Source organism: Ipomoea nil, unplaced genomic scaffold, assembly GCF_001879475.1.
Source record: "Ipomoea nil cultivar Tokyo-kokei standard unplaced genomic scaffold, Asagao_1.1 scaffold2466, whole genome shotgun sequence".
In the NCBI taxonomy this organism is placed as follows: Eukaryota; Viridiplantae; Streptophyta; class Magnoliopsida; order Solanales; family Convolvulaceae; genus Ipomoea; species Ipomoea nil.
The window spans coordinates 1-21,147 of NW_017618894.1; the positions used below are offsets into that span (position 1 = coordinate 1).

At 35.1% G+C, this 21,147-nt stretch overlaps 8 non-coding genes across 8 annotated transcripts; all 8 read left to right on the forward strand.

Moving 5' to 3' along the window:
- Positions 1 to 3,272: 3,272 nt before the first annotated feature.
- On the forward strand, positions 3,273 to 3,345 carry TRNAK-CUU. The gene has a single exon. It is a non-coding gene; the product is annotated as a tRNA-Lys (tRNA).
- Positions 3,346 to 7,082: 3,737 nt separating this feature from the next.
- TRNAK-CUU lies at positions 7,083 to 7,154 on the forward strand. Its single transcript has one exon. It is a non-coding gene; the product is annotated as a tRNA-Lys (tRNA).
- Positions 7,155 to 8,373: 1,219 nt separating this feature from the next.
- On the forward strand, positions 8,374 to 8,446 carry TRNAK-CUU. The gene has a single exon. It is a non-coding gene; the product is annotated as a tRNA-Lys (tRNA).
- A 2,499-nt stretch (positions 8,447 to 10,945) lies between these two features.
- On the forward strand, positions 10,946 to 11,018 carry TRNAK-CUU. Its single transcript has one exon. It is a non-coding gene; the product is annotated as a tRNA-Lys (tRNA).
- A 2,459-nt stretch (positions 11,019 to 13,477) lies between these two features.
- Positions 13,478 to 13,549, forward strand: TRNAK-CUU. The gene has a single exon. It is a non-coding gene; the product is annotated as a tRNA-Lys (tRNA).
- Positions 13,550 to 14,747: 1,198 nt separating this feature from the next.
- On the forward strand, positions 14,748 to 14,819 carry TRNAK-CUU. Its single transcript has one exon. It is a non-coding gene; the product is annotated as a tRNA-Lys (tRNA).
- Positions 14,820 to 16,026: 1,207 nt separating this feature from the next.
- Positions 16,027 to 16,098, forward strand: TRNAK-CUU. Its single transcript has one exon. It is a non-coding gene; the product is annotated as a tRNA-Lys (tRNA).
- Positions 16,099 to 18,501: 2,403 nt separating this feature from the next.
- On the forward strand, positions 18,502 to 18,573 carry TRNAK-CUU. The gene has a single exon. It is a non-coding gene; the product is annotated as a tRNA-Lys (tRNA).
- Positions 18,574 to 21,147: the final 2,574 nt, after the last annotated feature.

A 21,147-nucleotide genomic window follows, 5' to 3' on the forward strand; every position in this document is an offset into this window, starting at 1 on the left:
GCTCTTGTACAAATAGTGGTGCAAATCCACTTCCAAAACCAATGCGAGACAAAAGCTACTCCAAGCTTTTTCTCTTCATTCCCAACTCAAATTGGTCTAGTTTTAGAATCAATATCTCTTTCACAGATTATCCGTTTTGAGCGTACAATATATCAATCTCTTCGTCTCACTACGTAGAACCCGAATCCACTTTGAACCGACCCAAATCGAAACTGGACCACACTGATACTTTTACAACAAAATAGCACTTAATATGCCATTTTAATATATTTTTTCCAGCATTATATGTTCGGCGGTTTCCTCCGATATAAATATTTCTAGACTTCCACTCTCAAACAAACTTAAAGACTTAAAACAAACTTGTAAATTGTTTATCTTACTAGGTAATCATGATCCATGACTCCGCAATATAAGCATTGATAATTTAGTAGGTCAATATGTTATTCGACTATTATCTTTTAAGATATGCATTGCAATTTAAACACTCAATATAAATTGTTTTCAGTAATAAAATTATTAATTTTGCGACAGTTTAATGTGTCTTTTTGTATTTTAAAAATATTGTATAATTTTAAAACACATGTTTATCAACAAATTTAATCAGTATATTATTAATAAAGCCATCTCTCATTCAATTGTGTAACTTGTAAATAAATTTTCAATAATTGTAGCCTGATTGTAATACCAATATTAAATATTAACAACTACTTGCCCGTCTAGCTCAGTGTAGAACACAAGGCTTTTAACTTGTGGTCTTGGGTTCGAGCCCCAGGTGGGCGAATGCACAATTATTCCACCATTTTGGTGGCATGCCGCTCCTACAAAATAAGGGAATAGACCATGTGAAGTGTGTGACTAGTGATGGGGTTATAATAGGGTATCCCTACTTGTCCAATTGTGGGACATTTCGTTGGTAAACCCAATAATAATCCCCTACAAAATAAGGGAATAGCACCACAAGAAGTTGTGATTAGTGATGTTGTTATCCAACAAAATAAGGGAATAGCACACAAAAAGTGCTTGATTAGTGATGGGGTTATAATAGGGTATCCATACTTGTCCAATTGTTGGATATTTCGTGGGAAAAATCCAATAATAATCCTACAAATAAGGGAATACCACCACATGAAGTGTGTGATTAGTGATGGGGTTATAATAGGTATCCCTACATGAGTTCAAACCTTCATAGACTCAGATTGGGTTTTTATTTGCACACCCCTCCTACGCGGGAGAGAGAGCCTCTATACTATACAAATCAAAAAGCCTTAGAAGAGCTCTTGTACAAATAGTGGTGCAAATCCACTTCCCAAACAAATGTTGGACAAAAGCTACTCCCAAGCTTTTTCCCTTCACGTTTCCAACTCAAATTGGTCTACTTTCAGAATCAATATCTCATTCACCGATTATCCGTTTTGAGCGTACAATATATCAATCTCTTCGTCTCACTACGTAGAACCGAATCCACTTTGAACCGACCCAAATCGAAACTGGACCACACTGATACTTTTACAACAAAATAGCACTTAATATGCCATTTTAATATATTTTTTCCAGCATTATATGTTCGGCGGTTTCCTCCGATATAAATATTTCTAGACTTCCACTCTCTAACAAACTTAAATACTAAAAACAAACTTTTAAATTGTTTATCTTACTAAGTAATCATGATCCATGACTCCGCAATATAAGCATTGATAATTTAGTAGGTCAATATGTTATTCGACTATTATCTTTTAAGATATGCATGCAATTTAAACACTCAATATAAATTGTTTTCATTAATAAAATTATTAATTTTACAACAGTTTAATGTGTCTTTTGTATTTTAAAAATATTGTATAATTTTAAAACGCATGTTTATCAACAAATTTAATCAGTATATTATTCATAAAGCCATCTCTCATTCAATTGTGTAACTTGTAAATAAATTTTCAATAATTGTAGCCTCGATTGTAATACCAATATATATATGAACAATTACTTGGCCGTCTAGCTCAGTTGGTAGAGCGCAAGGCTCTTAACCTTGTGTGGTTCTGGTTCGAGCCCCAGGTGGGCGAATGCAATTACTCCACCATTTTGGTGGCATGCCGCTCCTACAAAATAAGGGAATAGACACGTGAAGTGTGTGACTAGTGATGGGGTTATAATAGGGTATCCCTACTTGTCCAATTGTGGAATTTCGTTGGTAAACCCAATAATAATCCCCTACAAAATATGGAATAGCACCAAAGAAGTTGTGTGACTAGTGATGTGGTTATCCTACAAAATAAGGGAATAGCACCACAAGAAGTGTTGATTAGTGATGGGTTATAATAGGTATCCATACTTGTCCAATGTCGGATATTTCGGGAAAAACCTATAATAATCCTACAAAATAAGGGAATACCACCACATGAAGTGTGTGATTAGTGATGGGTTATAATAGGGTATCCCTACATGAGTTCAAACCTTCAGACTCAGATTGGGTTTTGATTTGCACACCCCTCCTACGCGCGGGAGAGAGAGCCTCTATGCTATACAAATCAAAGAGAGCCTCTGCTATACAAATCAAAAAGCCTTAGAAGAGCTCTTGTACAAATAGTGGTGCAAATCCACTTCCCAAACCAATGTGGACAAAAGCTACTCCAAGCTTTTTCCCTTCACGTTTCCAACTCAAATTGGTCTACTTTGAGAATCAATATCTTATTCACCGATTATCCGTTTTGAGCGTACAATATATCAATCTCTTCGTCTCACTACGTAGAACCGAATCCACTTTAACCGACCCAAACCAAACTGGACCACAATGATACTTTTACACAAAATAGCCACTTAATATGCCATTTTAATATATTTTTTCCAGCATTATATGTTCGGCGGTTTCCTCCGATATAAATATTTCTAGACTTCCACTCTCAAACAAACTTAAAGACTTAAAACAAACTTGTAAATTGTTTATCTTACTTGGTAATCATGATCCATGACTCCGCAATATAAGCATTGATAATTTAGTAGGTCAATATGTTATTCGACTATTATCTTTTAAGATATGCATTGCAATTTAAACACTCAATATAAATTGTTTTCATTAATAAAATTATTAATTTTACGACCGTTTAATGTGTCTTTTTGTATTTTAAAAATATTGTATAATTTTAAAACACATGTTTATCAACAAATTTAATCAGTATATTATTCATAAAGCCATCTCTCATTCATTTGTGCAACTTGTAAATAAATTTTCAATAATTGTAGCCTCGATTGTAATACAAATATATATAGAATAATTACTTGCCCGTCTAGCTCAGTTCGTAGAGCGCAAGGCTCTTAACCTTGTGGTCCTGGGTTCGAGCCCCAGGGTGGGCGAATGCATAATTACTCCACCATTTTGGTGGCATGCCGCTCCTACAAAATAAGGGAATAGACCACGTGAAGTGTGTGACTAGTGATGGGGTTATAATAGGGTATCCCTACTTGTCCAATTGTGGGACATTTCGTTGGTAAAACCCAATAATAATCCCCTACAAAATAAGGGAATAGCACCACAGAAGTGTGTGATTAGTGATGTTATCCCTACAAAATAAGGAATAGCACCACAAGAGTGCTTGATTAGTGATGGGGTTATAATAGGTATCCATACTTGTCCAACTGTCGGATATTTCGTGGGAAAAACCCATTAATAATCCTACAAAATAAGGGAATACCACCACATGAAGTGTGTGATTAGTGATGGGGTTATAAATAGGGTATCCCTACATGAGTTCAAACCTTCATAGACTCAGATTGGTTTTTTTTGCACACCCCTCCTACGCGAAAGAGAGAGCCTCTATGCTATACAAATCAAAGAGAGCCTCTATGCTATACAAATCAAAAAGCCTTAGAAGAGCTCTTGTACAAATAGTGGTGCAAATCCACTTCCCAAACCAATGTGAGACAAAAGCTACTCCAAAGCTTTTTCTCTTCACGCTCCCAACTCAAATTGGTCTAGTTTGAGAATCAATATCTCTTTCACCCATTATCCGTTTTGAGCGTACAATATATCAATCTCTTCGTCTCACTACGTAGAACCCGAATCCACTTTGAACCGACCCAAATCGAAACTGGACCACACTGATACTTTTACAACAAAATAGCCACTTAATATGCCATTTTAATATATTTTTTCCAGCATTATATGTTCGGCGGTTTCCTCCGATATAAATATTTCTAGACTTCCACTCTCAAACAAACTTAAAGACTTAAAACAAACTTGTAAATGTTTATCTTACTAGTAATCATGATCCATGACTCCGCAATATAAGCATTGATAATTTAGTAGGTCAATATGTTATTCGACTATTATCTTTTAAGATATGCATTGCAATTTAAACACTCAATATAAATTGTTTTCAGTAATAAAATTATTAATTTTGCCACAGTTTAATGTGTCTTTTGTATTTTAAAAATATTGTATAATTTTAAAACACATGTTTATCAACAAATTTAATCAGTATATGATTAATAAATCCATCTCTAATTCAATTGTGCAACTTGTAAATAAATTTTCAATAATTGTAGCCCTCGATTGTAATACCAATATTAAATATTAACATCTCATTGCCCGTCTAGCTCAGTTGGTAGAGCGCAAGGCTCTTAACTTGTGGTCCTGGTTCGAGCCCAGGGTGGGCGAATGCACAATTATTCCACCATTTTGGTGGCATGCCGCTCCTACAAAATAAGGAATAGACCATGTAAAGTGTGTGTCTCTGTTGATGGGTTATAATAGGGTAACCCTACTTGTCCAATTCTGGGATATTTCGTTGGTAAAACCCAATAATAATCCCCTACAAAATAAGGAATAGCACCACAAGAAGTGTGTGATTAGTGATGTTGTTATCCAACAAAATAAGGGAATAGCACCACAAAAGTGCTTGATTAGTGATGGGGTTATAATAGGGTATCCATACTTGTCCAATTGTTGGATATTTCGTGGGAAAAATCCAATAATAATCCTACAGAATAAGGAATACCACCACATGAAGTGTGTGTGATTAGTGATGGTTATAATAGGGTATCCCTACACGAGTTCAAACCTTCATAGACTCAGATTGGGTTTTTATTTGCACACCCCTCCTACGCGGGAGAGAGAGCCTCTATACTATACAAATCAAAAAGCCTTAGAAGAGCTCTTGTACAAATAGTGTGCAAATCCACTTCCCAAACCAATGTTGGACAAAAGCTACTCCCAAGCTTTTTCCCTTCACGTTTCCAACTCAAATTGGTCTACTTCAGAATCAATATCTCATTCACCGATTATCCGTTTTGAGCGTACAATATATCAATCTCTTCGTCTCACTACGTAGAACCCGAATCCACTTTGAACCGACCCAAATCGAAACTGGACCACACTGATACTTTTACAACAAAATAGCCACTTAATATGCCATTTTAATATATTTTTTCCAGCATTATATGTTCGGCGGTTTCCTCCGATATAAATATTTCTAGACTTCCACTCTCTAACAAACTTAAATACTAAAAACAAACTTTTAAATTGTTTATCTTACTAAGTAATCACGATCCATGACTCCGCAATATAAGCATTGATAATTTAGTAGGTCAATATGTTATTCGATTATTATCTTTTAAGATATGCATTGCAATTTAAACACTCAATATAAATTGTTTTCATTAATAAAATTATTAATTTTACGACAGTTTAATGTGTCTTTTTGTATTTTAAAAATATTGTATAATTTTAAAACGCATGTTTATCAACAAAATTAATCAGTATATTATTCATAAAGCCATCTCTCATTCAATTGTGTAACTTGTAAATAAATTTTCAATAATTGTAGCCTCGATTGTAATACCAATATTATATATGAATAATTACTTGTCGTCTAGCTCAGTAGAGCGCAAGGCTCTTAACCTTGTGGTTCTGGGTTCGAGCCCCAGGGTGGGCGAATGCATAATTACTCCACCATTTTTGGTGGCATGCCGCTCCTACAAAATAAGGGAATTTGTATCCCTACTTGTCCAATTGTGGACATTTCGTTGTAAACCCAATAATAATCCCTACAAAATAAAAATAACCACCAAAAGAAGTGTGTGATTAGTGATGTGGTTATCCTACAAAATAAGGGAATAGCACCACAAGAAGTGTGTGATTAGTGATGTGGTTATAATAGGGTATCCATACTTGTCCAACTGTCGGATATTTCATGGGAAAAACCTATTAATAATCCAACAAAATAAGGGAATACCACCACATAAAGTGTGTGATTAGTGATGGGGTTATAATAGGTATCCCTACATGAGTTCAAACCTTCACAGACTCAGATTGGGTTTTGATTTGCACACCCCTCCTACGCGCGGAGAGAGAGCCTCTATGCTATACAAATCAAGAAGCCTTAGAAGAGTCTTGTACAAATAGTGGTGCAAATCCACTTCCCAAACAATGTGGGACAAAAGCTACTCCCAGCTTTTTTCTTCACGTTTCCAACTCAAATTGGTCTACTTTGAGAATCAATATCTCATTCACCGATTATCCTTTTGAGCGTACAATATATTAATCTCTTCGTCTCACTACGTAGAACCGGAATCCACTTTGAACCGACCCAAACCAAAACTGGACCACACTGATACTTTTACACAAAATAGCCACTTAATATGCCATTTTAATATATTTTTTCCAGCATTATATGTTCGGCGGTTTCCTCCGATATAAATATTTCTAGACTTCCACTCTCAAACAAACTTAAATACTAAAAACAAACTTTAAATTGTTTATCTTACTAAGTAATCATGATCCATGACTCCGCAATATAAGCATTGATAATTTAGTGGTCAATATGTTGTTCGATTATTATCTTTTAAGATATGCATTGCAATTTAAACACTCAATATAAATTGTTATCATTAATAAAATTATTAATTTTACGACCGTTTAATGTCTTTTTGTATTTTAAAAATATTGTATAATTTTAAAACACATGTTTATCAACAAATTTAATCAGTATATTATTCATAAAGCATCTCTCATTCAATTGTGTAACTTGTAAATAAATTTTCAATAATTGTAGCCTCGATTGTAATACCAATATATATATGAATAATTACTTGCCCGTCTAGCTCAGTTGTAGAGCGCAAGGCTCTTAACCTTGTGGTCCTGGGTTCGAGCCCCAGGGTGGGCGAATGCATAATTACTCCACCATTTTGGTGGCATGCCGCTCCTACAAAATAAGGGCCCATGTGAAGTGTGACTAGTGATGGGTTATAATAGGGTATCCCTACTTGTCCAATTGTGGGACATTTCGTTGGTAACACCCAATAATAATCCCTACAAAATAAGGGAATAGCACACAAGAAGTGTGTGATTAGTGATGTGGTTATCCCTACAAAATAAGGGAATAGCACGACAAGAAGTGCTTGATTAGTGATGGGGTTATAATAGGGTATCCATACTTGTCCAACTGTCGGATATTTCGTGGGAAAATCCCATTAATAATCCTACAAAATAAGGGAATACCACCACATGAAGTGTGTGATTAGTGATGGGTTATAAATAGGGTATCCCTACATGAGTTCAAACCTTCATAGACTCAGATTGGGTTTTGATTTGCACACCCCTCCTACGCGGAGAGAGAGAGCCTCTATGCTATACAAATCAAAGAAGCCTATATGAAATCAAAAAGCTTAGAAGAGCTCTTGTACAAATAGTGGTGCAAATCCACTTCCCAAACCAATGTGACAAAAGCTACTCCAAGCTTTTTCCTTCACGCTCCAACTCAAATTGGTCTAGTTTGAGAATCAATATCTCATTCACCGATTATCCGTTTTGAGCGTACAATATATCAATCTCTTCGTCTCACTACGTAGAACCCGAATCCACTTTGAACCGACCCAAATCGAAACTGGACCACACTGATACTTTTACAACAAAATAGCCACTTAATATGCCATTTTAATATATTTTTTCCAGCATTATATGTTCGGCGGTTTCCTCCGATATAAATATTTCTAGACTTCCACTCTCAAACAAACTTAAAGACTTAAAACAAACTTGTAAATTGTTTATCTTACTTGGTAATCATGATCCATGACTCCGCAATATAAGCATTGATAATTTAGTAGGTCAATATGTTATTCGACTATTATCTTTTAAGATATGCATTGCAATTTAAACACTCAATATAAATTGTTTTCATTAATAAAATTATTAATTTTGCGACAGTTTAATGTGTCTTTTTGTATTTTAAAAATATTGTATAATTTTAAAACACATGTTTATCAACAAATTTAATCAGTATATTATTAATAAAGCCATCTCTCATTCATTGTGTAAGTTGTAAATAAATTTTCAATAATTGTAGCCTCGATTGTAATACCAATATTAAGTATTAACAACTACTTGCCCGTCTAGCTCAGTTGGTAGAGCGCAAGGCTCTTAACCTTGTGGTCCTGGGTTCGAGCCCCAGGGTGGGCGAATGCACAATTATTCCACCATTTTGGTGGCATGCCGCTCCTACAAAATAAGGGAATAGACCATGTGAAGTGTGTTTCTATTGATGGGGTTATAATAGGGTATCCCTACTTGTCTAATTGTGGGACATTTCGTATTGGTAAAACCCAATAATAATCCACAAATAAGGGAAGCACCACAAGAAGTCCTACAAAATAAGGGAATAGCACCACAAGAAGTGTGTGATTAGTGATGTGTTATCCTACAAAATAAGGGAATAGCACCACAAAAAGTGCTTGATTAGTGATGGGGTTATAATAGGGTATCCATACTTGTCCAATTGTTGGATATTTCGTGGAAAAATCCAATAATAATCCTACAAAATAAGGGAATACCACACATGAAGTGTGTGATTAGTGATGGGGTTATAATAGGGTATCCCTACACGAGTTCAAACCTTCATAGACTCAGATTGGGTTTTGATTTGCACACCCCTCCTACGCGGGAGAGAGAGCTCTATACAATACAAATCAAAAAGCCTTAGAAGAGCTCTTGTACAAATAGTGGTGCAAATCCACTTCCCAAACCAATGTGGACAAAAGCTACTCCAAAGCTTTTTCTCTTCACGTCCCAACTCAAATTGGTCTAGTTTGAGAATCAATATCTCATTCACGATTATCCGTTTTGAGCGTACAATATATCAATCTCTTCGTCTCACTACGTAGAACCCGAATCCACTTTGAACCGACCCAAATCGAAACTGGACCACACTGATACTTTTACAACAAAATAGCCACTTAATATGCCATTTTAATATATTTTTTTCCAGCATTATATGTTCGGCGGTTTCCTCCGATATAAATATTTCTAGACTTCCACTCACAAACAAACTTAAATACTTAAAACAACTTGTAAATTGTTTATCTTACTTGGTAATCATGATCCATGACTCCGCAATATAAGCATTGATAATTTAGTAGGTCAATATGTTATTCGACTATTATCTTTTAAGATATGCATTGCAATTTAAACACTCAATATAAATTGTTTTCATTAATAAAATTATTAATTTTGCGACAGTTTAATGTGTCTTTTTGTATTTAAAAATATTTTATAATTTTAAAACACATGTTTATCAACAAATTTAATCAGTATATTATTAATAAAGCATCTCTCATTCAATTGTGTAACTTGTAAATAAATTTTCAATAATTGTAGCCTCGATTGTAATACCAATATTAAATATGAACAACTACTTGCCCGTCTAGCTCAGTTGGTAGAGCGCAAGGCTCTTAACCTTGTGGTCCTGGGTTCGAGCCCCCAGGGTGGCGAATGCACAATTATTCCACCATTTTGGCATGCCGCTCCTACAAAATAAGGGAATAGACCATGTAAGTGTGTTTCTATTGATGGGGTTATAATAGGGTATCCCTACTTGTCCAATTGTGGGACATTTCGTTGGTAAAACCCAATAATAATCCCTACAAAATAAGGGAATAGCACCACAAGAAGTGTGTGATTAGTGATGTGTTATCCTACAAAATAAGGAATAGCACCACAAAAAGTGCTTGATTAGTGATGGGGTTATAATAGGGTATCCATACTTGTCCAATTGTTGGATATTTCGTGGGAAAAATCCAATAATAATCCTACAAAATAAGGGAATACCACCACATGAAGTGTGTGATTAGTGATGGGGTTATAATAGGGTATCCCTACACAGTTCAAACCTTCATAGACTCAGATTGGGTTTTTATTTGCACACCCCTCCTACGCGGGAGAGAGAGCTCTATGCTATACAAATCAAAAGCCTTAGAAGAGCTCTTGTACAAATAGTGGTGCAAATCCACTTCCCAAACCAATGTGGACAAAAGCTACTCCAAGCTTTTTCTCACGTTCCAACTCAAATTGGTCTAGTTTGAGAATCAATATCTCATTCACGATTATCCGTTTTGAGCGTACAATATATCAATCTCTTCGTCTCACTACGTAGAACCCGAATCCACTTTGAACCGACCCAAATCGAAACTGGACCACACTGATACTTTTACAACAAAATAGCCACTTAATATGCCATTTTAATATATTTTTTCCAGCATTATATGTTCGGCGGTTTCCTCCGATATAAATATTTCTAGACTTCCACTCAAACAAACTTAAAGACTTAAAACAAACTTGTAAATTGTTTATCTTACTTGGTAATCATGATCCATGACTCCGCAATATAAGCATTGATAATTTAGTAGGTCAATATGTTATTCGACTATTATCTTTTAAGATATGCATTGCAATTTAAACACTCAATATAAATTGTTTTCATTAATAAAATTATTAATTTTGCGACAGTTTAATGTGTCTTTTTGTATTTTAAAAATATTTTATAATTTTAAAACACATGTTTATCAACAAATTTAATCAGTATATTATTAATAAAATCTCTCATTCATTTGTGTAACTTGTAAATAAATTTTCAATAATTGTAGCCTCGATTGTAATACCAATATTAAATATTAACAACTACTTGCCCGTCTAGCTCAGTTGGTAGAGCGCAAGGCTCTTAACCTTGTGGTCCTGGGTTCGAGCCCCAGGGTGGGCGAATGCACAATTATTCCACCATTTTGGTGGCATGCCGCTCCTACAAAATAAGGGAATAGACCATGTAAACTGTGTTCTATTGATGGGGTTATAATAGGGTATCCTACTTGTCCAATTGTGGGACATTTCGTTGGTAAAACCCAATAATAATCCCTACAAAATACACCAAGAAGTGTGTGATTAGTGATGTTGTTATCCTACAAAATAAGGGAATAGCACCACAAAAAGTGCTTGATTAGTGATGGGTTATAATAGGGTATCCATACTTGTCCAATTGTTGGATATTTCGTGGGAAAAATCCAATAATAATCCTACAAAATAAGGGAATACCAACATGAAGTGTGTGATTAGTGATGGGGTTATAATAGGTATCCCTACACGAGTTCAAACCTTCATAGACTCAGATTGGGTTTTTATTTGCACACCCTCCTACGCGGGAGAGAGAGCTCTATACAATACAAATCAAAAAGCCTTAGAAGAGCTCTTGTACAAATAGTGGTGCAAATCCACTTCCCAAACCAATGTGGACAAAAGCTACTCCAAAGCTTTTTCTCTTCACGTTCCAACTCAAATTGGTCTAGTTTGAGAATCAATATCTCATTCACCGATTATCCGTTTTGAGCGTACAATATATCAATCTCTTCGTCTCACTACGTAGAACCCGAATCCACTTTGAACCGACCCAAATCGAAACTGGACCACACTGATACTTTTACAACAAAATAGCCACTTAATATGCCATTTTAATATATTTTTTCCAGCATTATATGTTCGGCGGTTTCCTCCGATATAAATATTTCTAGACTTCCACTCTCAACAAAACTTAAAGATTAAAACAAACTTGTAAATTGTTTATCTTACTAGGTAATCATGATCCATGACTCCGCAATATAAGCATTGATAATTTAGTAGGTCAATATGTTATTCGACTATTATCTTTTAAGATATGCATTGCAATTTAAACACTCAATATAAATTGTTTTCATAATAAAATTATTAATTTTGCGACAGTTTAATCTGTCTTTTTATTTTAAAATATTGTATAATTTTAAAACACATGTTTATCAACAAATTTAATCAGTATATTATTATAAAGCATCTCTCATTCATTGTGTAACTTGTAAATAAATTTTCAATAATTGTAGCCTCGATTGTAATACCAATATTAAATATTAACAACTACTTGCCCGTCTAGCTCAGTTGGTAGAGCGCAAGGCTCTTAACCTTGTGGTCCTGGGTTCGACCCCAGGGTGGCGAATGCACAATTATTCCACCATTTTGGTGGCATGCCGCTCCTACAAAATAAGGGAATAGACCATGTAAAGTGTGTTTCTATTGATGGGGTTATAATAGGGTATCCCTACTTGTCCAATTGTGGGACATTTCGTTGGTAAAACCCAATAATAATCCCTACAAAATAAGGGAATAGCACCACAAGAAGTGTGTGATTAGTGATGTGTTATCCTACAAAATAAGGGAATAGCACCACAAAAAGTGCTTGATTAGTGATGGGGTTATAATAGGGTATCCATACTTGTCCAATTGTTGGATATTTCGTGGAAAAATCCAATAATAATCCTACAAAATAAGGGAATACCACCACATGAAGTGTGTGATTAGTGATGGGGTTATAATAGGGTATCCCTACACGAGTTCAAACCTTCATAGACCAGATTGGGTTTTGATTTGCACACCCTCCTACGCGGGAGAGAGAGCCTCTATGCTATACAAATCAAAAGCCTTAGAAGAGCTCTTGTACAAATAGTGGTGCAAATCCACTTCCCAAACCAATGTGGGACAAAAGCTACTCCCAAGCTTTTTCCCTTCACGTTTCCAACTCAAATTGGTCTACTTTGAGAATCAATATCTCATTCACCGATTATCCGTTTTGAGCGTACAATATATCAATCTCTTCGTCTCACTACGTAGAACCCGAATCCACTTTGAACCGACCCAAATCGAAACTGGACCACACTGATACTTTTACAACAAAATAGCCACTTAATATGCCATTTTAATATATTTTTTCCAGCATTATATGTTCGGCGGTTTCCTCCGATATAAATATTTCTAGACTTCCACTCTCTAACAAACTTAAATACTAAAAAAAACTTTTAAATTGTTTATCTTACTAAGTAATCATGATCCATGACTCCGCAATATAAGCATTGATAATTTAGTAGGTCAATATGTTATTCGATTATATCTTTTAAGATATGCATTGCAATTTAAACACTCAATATAAATTGTTTTCATTAATAAAATTATTAATTTTGCGACAGTTTAATGTGTCTTTTTGTATTTTAAAAATATTGTATAATTTTAAAAACATGTTTATCAACAAATTTAATCAGTATATTATTAATAAAGCATCTCTCATTCAATTGTGTAACTTGTAAATAAATTTTCAATAATTGTAGCCTCGATTGTAATACCAATATTAAATATGAACAACTACTTGCCCGTCTAGCTCAGTTGGTAGAGCGCAAGGCTCTTAACCTTGTGGTCCTGGGTTCGAGCCCCAGGTGGGCGAATGCATAATTACTCCACCATTTTGGTGGCATGCCGCTCCTACAAAATAAGGGAATAGACCACGTGAAGTGTGTGACTAGTGATGGGGTTATAATAGGGTATCCTACTTGTCCAATTGTGGGACATTTCGTTGGTAAACCCAAATAATCCCCTACAAAATAAGGGAATAGCAACAAGAAGTGTGTGATTAGTGATGTGGTTATCCTACAAAATAAGGGAATAGCACCACAAGAAGTGCTTGATTAGTGATGGGGTTATAATAGGGTATCCATACTTGTCCAAATATTTCGTTCCTACCACCTGCCCAAAATAAAAATTAATAATCCTACAAAATAAGGGAATACCACACATGAAGTGTGTGATTAGTGATGGGGTTATAATAGGTATCCCTACATGAGTTCAAACCTTCATAGACTCAGATTGGGTTTTGATTTGCACACCCCTCCTACAGAGAGAGCCTCTATGGAGAGCCTCTACAAATCATCTAAGAAGCCTTAGAAGAGCTCTTGTACAAATAGTGGTGCAAATCCACTTCCCAAACCAATGTGGGACAAAAGCTACTCCAAAGCTTTTTCTCTTCACGTCCAACTCAAATTGGTCTAGTTTGAGAATCAATATCTCATTCACCGATTATCCGTTTTGAGCGTACAATATATCAATCTCTTCGTCTCACTACGTAGAACCCGAATCCACTTTGAACCGACCCAAATCGAAACTGGACCACACTGATACTTTTACAACAAAATAGCCACTTAATATATTTTTTCCAGCATTATATGTTCGGCGGTTTCCTCCGATATAAATATTTCTAGACTTCCACTCTCAAAAAACTTAAAGACTAAAACAAACTTGTAAATTGTTTATCTTACTAGGTAATCATGATCCATGACTCCGCAATATAAGCATTGATAATTTAGTAGGTCAATATGTTATTCGACTATTATCTTTTAAGATATGCATTGCAATTTAAACACTCAATATAAATTGTTTTCATTAATAAAATTATTAATTTTACGACAGTTTAATGTGTCTTTTTGTATTTTAAAAATATTGTATAATTTTAAAACACATGTTTATCAAAAATTTAATCAGTATATTATTCATAAAGCCATCTCTCATTCAATTGTGTAACTTGTAAATAAATTTTCAATAATTGTAGCCTCGATTGTAATACCAATATTAATATGAATAATTACTTGCCCGTCTAGCTCAGTTGTAGAGCGCAAGGCTCTTAACCTTGTGGTCCTGGGTTCGAGCCCCAGGGTGGGCGAATGCATAATTACTCCACCATTTTGGTGGCATGCCGCTCCTACAAAATAAGGGAATAGACCAGTGAAGTGTGTGACTAGTGATGGGGTTATAATAGGGTATCCCTACTTGTCCAATTGTGGGACATTTCGTTGGTAAAACCCAATAATAATCCCCTAAATAAGGGAATAGCACCACAAGAAGTGTGTGATTAGTGATGTGGTTATCCTACAAAATAAGGGAATAGCACCACAAGAAGTGCTTGATTAGTGATGGGGTTATAATAGGGTATCCATACTTGTCCAATTGTCGGATATTTCGTGGAAAAACCCATTAATAATCCTACAAAATAAGGGAATACCACCACATGAAGTGTGTGATTAGTGATGGGGTTATATAGGGTATCCCTACATGAGTTCAAACCTTCATAGACTCAGATTGGGTTTTGATTTGCACACCCCTCCTACGCGGAGAGAGAGCCTCTATACCCTCTATGCTATACAAATCAAAAAGCCTTAGAAGAGCTCTTGTACAAATAGTGGTGCAAATCCACTTCCCAAACCAATGTGGACAAAAGCTACTCCAAAGCTTTTTCTTCATTTCCAACTCAAATTGGTCTAGTTGAGAATCAATATCTCATTCACCGATTATCCGTTTTGAGCGTACAATATATCAATCTCTTCGTCTCACTACGTAGAACCCGAATCCACTTTGAACCGACCCAAATCGAAACTGGACCACACTGATACTTTTACAACAAAATAGCCACTTAATATGCCATTTTAATATATTTTTTCCAGCATTATATGTTCGGCGGTTTCCTCCGATATAAATATTTCTAGACTTCCACTCTCAAACAAACTTAAAGACTAAAACAAACTTGTAAATGTTTATCTTACTAGGTAATCATGATCCATGACTCCGCAATATAAGCATTGATAATTTAGTAGGTCAATATGTTATTCGACTATTATCTTTTAAGATATGCATTGCAATTTAAACACTCAATATAAATTGTTTTCATAATAAAATTATTAATTTTGCGACAGTTTAATGTGTCTTTTTGTATTTTAAAAATATTGTATAATTTTAAAACACATGTTTATCAACAAATTTAATCAGTATATTATTAATAAAGCCATCTCTCATTCAATTGTGTAACTTGTAAATAAATTTTCAATAATTGTAGCCTCGATTGTAATACCAATATTAAATATTAACAACTACTTGCCCGTCTAGCTCAGTTGGTAGAGCGCAAGGCTCTTAACCTTGTGGTCCTGGGTTCGAGCCCCAGGGTGGCGAATGCAATTATTCCACCATTTTGGTGGCATGCCGCTCCTACAAAATAAGGAATAGACCATGTAAAGTGTGTCTCTATTGATGGGGTTATAATAGGGTATCCCTACTTGTCCAATTCTGGGACATTTCGTTGGTAAAACCCAATAATAATCCCTACAAAATAAGGGAATAGCACCACAAGAAGTGTGTGATTAGTGATGTTGTTATCCTACAAAATAAGGGAATAGCACCACAAAAAGTGCTTGATTAGTGATGGGGTTATAATAGGGTATCCATACTTGTCCAATTGTTGGATATTTCGTGGGAAAAATCCAATAATATCCTACAAATAAGGGAATACCACCACATGAAGTGTGTGATTAGTGATGGGGTTATAATAGGGTATCCCTACACGAGTTCAAACCTTCATAGACTCAGATTGGGTTTTTATTTGCACACCCTCCTACGCGGGGAGAGAGAGCCTCTATGCTATACAAATCAAAAAGCCTTAGAAGAGCTCTTGTACAAATAGTGGTGCAAATCCACTTCCCAAACCAATGTGGACAAAAGCTACTCCCAAGCTTTTTCCCTTCACGTTTCCAACTCAAATTGGTCTACTTTGAGAATCAATATCTCATTCACCGATTATCCGTTTTGAGCGTACAATATATCAATCTCTTCGTCTCACTACGTAGAACCCGAATCCACTTTGAACCGACCCAAATCGAAACTGGACCACACTGATACTTTTACAAAAAATAGCCACTTAATATGCCATTTTAATATATTTTTTCCAGCATTATATGTTCGGCGGTTTCCTCCGATATAAATATTTCTAGACTTCCACTCTCAACAAACTTAAATACTAAAAACAAACTTGTAAATTGTTTATCTTACTAAGTAATCATGATCCATGACTCCGCAATATAAGCATTGATAATTTAGTAGGTCAATATGTTATTCGACTATTATCTTTTAAGATATGCATTGCAATTTAAACACTCAATATAAATTGTTTTCATTAATAAAATTATTAATTTTACGACAGTTTAATGTGTCTTTTTGTATTTTAAAAATATTGTATAATTTTAAAACGCATGTTTATCAACAAATTTAATCAGTATATTATTCATAAAGCCATCTCTCATTCAATTGTGTAACTGTAAATAAATTTTCAATAATTGTAGCCTCGATTGTAATACCAATATTAAATATGAAAAACTTGCCGTCTAGCTCAGTTGGTAGAGCGCAAGGCTCTTAACCTTGTGTCCTGGGTTTGAGCCCCAGGGTGGGCAAATGCACAATTACTCCACCATTTTGTGGCATGCCGCTCCTACAAAATAAGGAATAGACCACGTGATGTGTGTGACTAGTGATGGGGTTTATAATAGGGTATCCCTACTTGTCCAATGTGTGGTGATGTGGTATCCTACAAAATAAGGGAATCACCACAAGAAGTGCTTGATTAGTGATGGGGTTATTAGGGTATCATACTTGTCCAATTGTCGATATTTCGTTGGAAAAAACCAATAATAATCCTACAAAATAAGGGAATACCCCACATGAAGTGTGTGATTAGTGATGGGGTTATAATAGGGTATCCCTACACGAGTTCAAACTTTCATAGACTCAGATTGGGTTTTGATTTGCACACCCCTCCTACGCGAGAGAGAGAGCCTCTATGCTATACAAATCAAAAAGCTTTAGAAGAGCTCTTGTACAAATAGTGGTGCAAATCCACTTCCCAAACCAATGTGGGACAAAAGCTACTCCCAAGCTTTTTCCCTTCACGTTTCCAACTCAAATTGGTCTACTTTGAGAATCAATATCTCATTCACCGATTATCCGTTTTGAGCGTACAATATATCAATCTCTTCGTCTCACTACGTAGAACCGAATCCACTTTGAACCGACCAAAATCGAAACTGGACCACACTGATACTTTTACCACAAAATAGCCACTTAATATGCAATTTTAATATATTTTTTCCAGCATTATATGTTCGGCGGTTTCCTCCGATATAAATATTTCTAGACTTCCACTCTCAAACAAACTTAAATACTAAAAACAAACTTGTAAATTGTTATCTTACTAAGTAATCATGATCCATGACTCCGCAATATAAGCATTGATAATTTAGTAGGTCAATATGTTATTCGACTATTATCTTTTAAGATATGCATTGCAATTTAAACACTCAAATATAAATTGTTTTCATTAATAAAATTATTAATTTTACGACAGTTTAATGTGTCTTTTTGTATTTTAAAAAATATTGTATAATTTTAAAACACATGTTTATCAACAAATTTAATCAGTATATTATTCATAAAGCCATCTCTCATTCAATTGTGTAACTTGTAAATAAATTTTCAATAATTGTAGCCTCGATTGTAATACCAATATTAAATATGAACAACTACTTGCCCGTCTAGCTCAGTTGGTAGAGCGCAAGGCTCTTAACCTTGTGGTCCTGGGTTCGAGCCCCAGGGTGGCGAATGCATAATTACTCCACCATTTTGGTGGCATGCCGCTCCTACAAAATAAGGGAATAGACCATGTGAAGTGTGTGACTATGATGGGTTATAATAGGGTATCCCTACTTGTCCAATTTGGGACATTTCGTTGGTAAAACCCAATAATAATCCCCTACAAAATAAGGGAATAGCACCATGTGTGATTAGTGATGTGGTTATCCTACAAAATAAGGGAATAGCACCACAAGAAGTGCTTGATTAGTGATGGGGTTATAATAGGGTATCCATACTTGTGGGAATATGAAGTCGGGGGGGGTTCAAGTTGTAAGAGTTCAAACCTTCATAGACTCAGATTGGGTTTTGATTTGCACACCCTCTCCTTGCGCCTCTAATACAAATCAAAAAGCCTTAGAAGAGCTCTTGTACAAATAGTGGTGCAAATCCACTTCCCAAACCAATGTGGACAAAAGCTACTCCAAAGCTTTTTCTCTTCACGTTTCCAACTCAAATTGGTCTATTTGAGAATCAATATCTCATTCACCGATTATCCGTTTTGAGCGTACAATATATCAATCTCTTCGTCTCACTACGTAGAACCCGAATCCACTTTGAACCGACCCAAATCGAAACTGGACCACACTGATACTTTTACAACAAAATAGCACTTAATATGCCATTTTAATATATTTTTTCCAGCATTATATGTTCGGCGGTTTCCTCCGATATAAATATTTCTAGACTTCCTCTCAAACAAACTTAAATACTAAAAACAAACTTGTAAATTGTTTATCTTACTAGGTAATCATGATCCATGACTCCGCAATATAAGCATTGATAATTTAGTAGGTCAATATGTTATTCGACTATTATCTTTTAAGATATGCATTGCAATTTAAACACTCAATATAAATTGTTTTCATAATAAAATTATTAATTTTGCGACAGTTTAATGTGTCTTTTTGTATTTTAAAAATATTGTATAATTTTAAAACACATGTTTATCAACAAATTTAATCAGTATATTATTAATAAAGCCATCTCTCATTCAATTGTGTAACTTGTAAATAAATTTTCAATAATTGTAGCCTCGATTGTAATACCAATATTAAATATGAACAACTACTTGCCCGTCTAGCTCAGTTGGTAGAGCGCAAGGCTCTTAACCTTGTGGTCTGGGTTGCCCCAGGGTCGAATGCACATTATTCCACCATTTTGGTGGCATGCCGCTCCTACAAAATAAGGAATAGACCATGTAAGTGTGTGACTATGATGGGGTTATAATAGGGTATCCCTACTTGTCCAATTGTGGGACATTTCGTTGGTAAAACCCAATAATAATCCCCTACAAAATAAGGGAATAGTTGTGTGATTAGTGATGTGTTATCCTACAAAATAAGGAATAGCACCACAAGAAGTGCTTGATTAGTGATGGGGTTATAATAGGGTATCCATACTTGTCCAATTGTCGGATATTTCGTGGGAAAAATCCAATAATAATCCTACAATAAGGGAATACCACCACATGAAGTGTGTGATTAGTGATGGGGTTATAATAGGGTATCCCTACACAAGTTCAAACCTTCATAGACTCAGATTGGGTTTTGATTTGCACACCCCTCCTACGCGGAGAGAGAGCCTCTATGCTATACAAATCAAAAAGCCTTAGAAGAGCTCTTGTACAAATAGTGGTGCAAATCCACTTCCCAACAAATGTGGGACAAAAGCTACTCCAAGCTTTTTCCCTTCACGTTTCCAACTCAAATTGGTCTACTTTGAGAATCAATATCTCATTCACCGATTATCCGTTTTGAGCGTACAATATATCAATCTCTTCGTCTCACTACGTAGAACCCGAATCCACTTTGAACCGACCCAAATCGAAACTGGACCACACTGATACTTTTACAACAAAATAGCCACTTAATATGCCATTTTAATATATTTTTTCCAGCATTATATGTTCGGCGGTTTCCTCCGATATAAATATTTCTAGACTTCCACTCTCAAACAAACTTAAATACTAAAAACAAACTTGTAAATTGTTTATCTTACTAAGTAATCATGATCCATGACTCCGCAATATAAGCATTGATAATTTAGTAGGTCAATATGTTATTCGACTATTATCTTTTAAGATATGCATTGCAATTTAAACACTCAATATAAATTGTTTTCATTAATAAAATTATTAATTTTACGACAGTTTAATGTGTCTTTTTGTATTTTAAAAATATTGTATAATTTTAAAACATGTTTATCAACAAATTTAATCAGTATATTATTATAAAGCCATCTCTCATTCAATTGTGTAACTTGTAAATAAATTTTCAATAATTGTAGCCTCGATTGTAATACCAATATTAAATATGAATTACTTGCCGTCTAGCTCAGTTGGTAGAGCGCAAGGCTCTTAACCTTGTGGTCCTGGGTTCGAGCCCAGGGTGGGCGAATGCATAATTACCACCATTTTGGTGGCATGCCGCTCCTACAAAATAAGGGAATAGACCACGTGAAGTGTGTGACTAGTGATGGGGTTATAATAGGGTATCCCTACTTGTCCAATTGTGGGACATTTCGTTGGTAAAACCCAATAA